A 4,903-nucleotide genomic window follows, 5' to 3' on the forward strand; every position below is an offset into this window, starting at 1 on the left:
AACGACTACAGTGTCAAAATAAATCTGCCTAAATTGTAAACATTGTTTTTAATGCTTTAAAAATTTCGTGTCAGACCAAAACGTGGTATTGCAGGTTTTGAAAAGGTAATGGCAATATCACGTTTTAAAGTTGTTCCTATTTCTGTTGATACGATTTTCGAATATCGGATATTACAATACAGGTAATACAACTCAATTGTCTTGCGTCGTGCCATGCAATAATCAGTGAATTCTCTTGAATTTATTGTTAATCTTATCACAGATAGTAATTTTGTCGGGAAATATTATATTGTATAAAATAAATCGTTCCTAAATAAGACCCTAACCATCTACTTCACGGTCATCACGTGACACGCGTACAACTATAAAGAAGTAACATAATAATATATAGTTTGGTTTCAATAATCTCAAATAACATGTACTATATTATGTAGTCATTCACCACGAGATTAAAATTTAGATTAAAAAAAATTGGTGTTATACGCCTATACACAATTAATACACCGCTTTCACACTTAGACGGCGGACGATTAGATACTATTATAAAGATTCGTTAACAGTGTTGGGTAAATTACTTTTAAAAAGTAATGAAATTAGGTTACTCGTTACTTCACATATTTTTATTTAAATTACATTTGCGTTACCTAAAATTATTTTTATCACGTTACGTTACTTTTTCATAAATAAAGTAGTGCGTGGTAGTGCGTTACAAATAACGTTACTTTTTTTTTTATCTCTGATAACAGTTATCATTTGTTTTGAACCATATTCAATTCATAATATGATATATTTTACAATATATTTTAGACCTACTGCCTAGTGATACCTAGTGTACAACATTTAAAATAATATGTAAATGTACAATTATCATTCATCTCACCTATTAATTATTATTTATTATATGGCTATAGTAAAGTAGGTACCTATATAGTTAAATTTAATTGTATACATTTAAACTCAAGCTACACATGTCTCTAATACTAAATACAACAATAAGGCAAGTTATTTTCTAATAAACAAGTGAAACTAAATGATACAGTGTAATTGGTAATCGTATGGTATTTTATGGTATTCATAAATCGTATTAATATAATATTTATAATATTTATAGTAAATTTCTATATAGTATATAGTATTAATTGAAAATGGTGACTGCAGTCTGGTAAGGTATTAACATCGAGGTAACCGGTATAGGTAGGTATATCAGTTTTAAATTCGTACCTATAGCCATATAGCTACATAGGTTGATAGCCGGTAGATGGCTTACTCATAAGTCGTAAATCATAATTCGTTTTAAATTAAATTTTATTTTTAAGTCGAACTCTTTTCTTTCTGATAATGAAAGTAATAACATTAATTCCTGGAATGTTTAATAATATTGTCGTATATCGGAATCAAAAGTAAATAAAATTGATTTTTAATTTTTCTGGAATATCTTATTAGCTTATTTTTGTACTACATTCAAAACTATTATTTTTAATAAGTAACGTGGAAAATAACGCATTAGTGCGTTACTTCATAGAAATTACTTTTAAAAGTAATTGCGTTACAATTGCGTTACTGTAAATAAAATGTAATGAAATTACTGCTGCGTTACTGAAAAAGTAATTGCGTTACAGTCATTTGTAATTTGCGTTACGTTACTACCCAACACTGTTCGTTAACCTTCTAACTTCTTTATAGATTACTGTCTACTAAGAGCCTATAGATGGCAATAACGAATAAACGGATTTTATCATAATATATTATTATACGATGTATCAATCCTGTAATATGTACAGTCGTGTTCGACATTGTCGAAATCGACAGTGTTCAAATCGTCAATTTAAGGAGAAAAAATAATTATTTTCAATACTTCAGCTGCGACTAGCAGCTGCTCAGACACGCAGTATGATGGGTCTTTTCGAGGAGTTCACGAGCAGAGTAGGGTATTATCCGCGGGGTATTATCACTATACCGATCGTTGCATTTTGACAACGAGGCATTTCGGATGTGTGGCCTCGGGATCGGCGGGTTTTGTGTCATCTTTGAACACGATACATTGTGAGTGTGCGTGCGTGTACGTATAGTCAATAATTTTAGTATTATAGAATACGCGTTTGTTTGGATACAGTGTGTGGCGTGTGAGAGAGAGAGACAGAGAAAAAACTAAGGGCAAAGAATATTATTATATTTTCTTTACCAAGGTTTACAGAGGGTTGTACAGATACAAAGTATACAGTGCTACACCTAAATACTACCTAACATAATTATATAAAATATTATTATAATATATTATAATGATGTTAATACAATATAATATAACAATAGAAGATGACTCTGCATCTAGCAAGAGCATAATAGTTACCTACCTAATGTTCATTAGTACAAATATAGTTTAGTTAGCTTTAACATTAGAGCATATTTTAAAGGTACAACAGTAACTGTGTTCCTTAAGATATAGGTAACTTTAAAATATGATAATAGGTGAATTTACTCCATGACTTATCGTCTCTCATGGTACATTTCATTTTCCGTCGCATTTGTTTACTATGAGCTCCCGTTTGTAAGACGGAACACGGAAATAAGTAATAAGCATGTGCTGACGTGACGTCCTTATAAGATTTACTCTTGATTCAATCATAAGTACCTACTAGAAAATAATTTTAACTCAAGCTCTTAGAAAATTATGTTCAAATAATTAAAATTTAACAATTTAAAAATTCATAAGAACATAATAATCCGAGTAACTTTCGGGAATTGTTTATCAAATGTAATAATTGGTTACTGAGAACAGATAAATTCCGATAACCATTTATTAGGTTATCAAAATATAAGCGTTTGTTCCACATCAATAATTTAGAACGATTGTTTTAAGCTAATCTCGTAAAATAATAATAATTAGTCGATTTTGCTGTGTTTGAAATTTGAATAATAAGAATAATAGAACAATATTAAAAATAATATATAGGCACTATCACAATATAAAATATAATATATTATTATATTTTATATCGTATTATAATATTATTATATAATATTTTATACGAGAAATAATATAACACGAGGTTCAGATAAATCAATGATTTCATAACTATAACAAGAAATGTCTTGATTATAAATTACAATTAATTATAATAATATACATCGTTATCATGCTTATGACCGCTAAACTATAGATGTATAATCGACCTACCTTTATGGATAAATGCATTATTGCCTAATTGGAGCGTACACTTACTAGTTTTTATTATTATCATTATTTTTTTTTTTTAATTAATTACAATACGCGTTCATGAATTTAAAATACGATCTTTCTCGTTCATATTCCTCTACGGTCGTGTTATAAAGTATAATTTATGATAATGTGTCATTATCTAATAATATATGCAGTTGGGTACGTACTACTACACGTGTACGCTCTACCCATTATGAAACTCCGAACGCAGCACCAGCTGTCACGCCTAATGAAAAACACAATTTATAGTGTTTATTTTACAAAACCGGCTTATGATGTATTATGTATAATACCTACGACCTAGGTATAATATTACTTCGTCAGCCCGCGGGACGGTGTCCACTATCAACAATGCCCATCATTTTTTTTCGAAGCCGGGAAAAGTGAAATATTATGCGTCCTTGACCCTCGTCAGCGTCACTCGGGATACGACGTATGGGCCTAAAACTGTCTACTCCACAGTGTGCGCGCTCGTATGATATTATAACATTATCGATTACGAATTGTCGAGCGAGAATCTACACCGCGAAAATAACGACGTTATGATAATAATATTATTATGTTATGTAGAGTGTAGTCGTCGAATAAATTCATCGTTTTTATCAAGTATAATCGTCTTTCTGTATAATATTATAATATTAATCAGTCATCGCTCGTAAAAGACGAGGCGCGGCTCACGGGGTTGTATCGACTCCGCCGTTTTAATATCAATTCCGCTGGTTATTTATTTATGTTGATTCCGACGGTTATTTATTTATATTGAGATTCCACCGACTGTGTATTAAACAACAATTCGCGGAAAATAATCCCAAAAAAAACACACTAAGGAAAACAAGCCCACGAAAAAAAGTCCAGAAATTTAAATATGAACACAATATTATGTATACGTCATGATTTATTGTGTAATAAGTTATAAGTTATAAGTAAAAAAATGTCAGTCTTAGGTATATATATACTAAAATGCATACAAAGATTACACAACTATATAAATAATAATATAATAAGTTAATACAAAACAGGTGGTAGTATAATATTATATTTAGATAGCAGACATATTTTAGTATGTATATACCTAAGACTTACGTTTTTTGACTTATAACTTATAACACGATAGATCAAGACGTATACATAATATTGTGTTCATATTTGTATTTTTATTTTATTTACAATCTATATTTTATACAATTAACAATTAATTATTATTTTCATTATAATATATTATTATATTTTGTCATAGTTACATGGTAGTTACTAATTAAGAGTAAAGTATACATGTGTTAACATTTATATTTATGGGTTTTTTTTTAAATTTTAATGTTATGTAGAGAGCAGCCGTCGAATAAATTCAGCGTTTTTAATAATCGTCTTTCTGTATAATATCATATTAATCAGTCATCGCTCGTAAAAAACTCGGCGCACTATACCGTTTTACATTTCCATTTCTCGGAACACATGTTACACAATGTTAAATATTAAACTATAGTACCAGTTTATACAATGATACCAGTGCCGCAACAACCGGGGGTGCTAGGGGTGCGAAGAACCCCTTGGCCCCTCGTTAAATCATAAAAATGGGCCCCCGGGCCAGTGGCCGAACTATTTGGAACTTTTTTCTTTTAAGGTGTCACAAAGTGGTATCTTACTATCTTATTATTTAGTCAAAAAATAGAAACTAATGAATACATT

The sequence above is a fragment of the Acyrthosiphon pisum genome, chromosome A2 (genome assembly GCF_005508785.2).
Source record: "Acyrthosiphon pisum isolate AL4f chromosome A2, pea_aphid_22Mar2018_4r6ur, whole genome shotgun sequence".
Taxonomy (NCBI): domain Eukaryota; kingdom Metazoa; phylum Arthropoda; class Insecta; order Hemiptera; family Aphididae; genus Acyrthosiphon; species Acyrthosiphon pisum.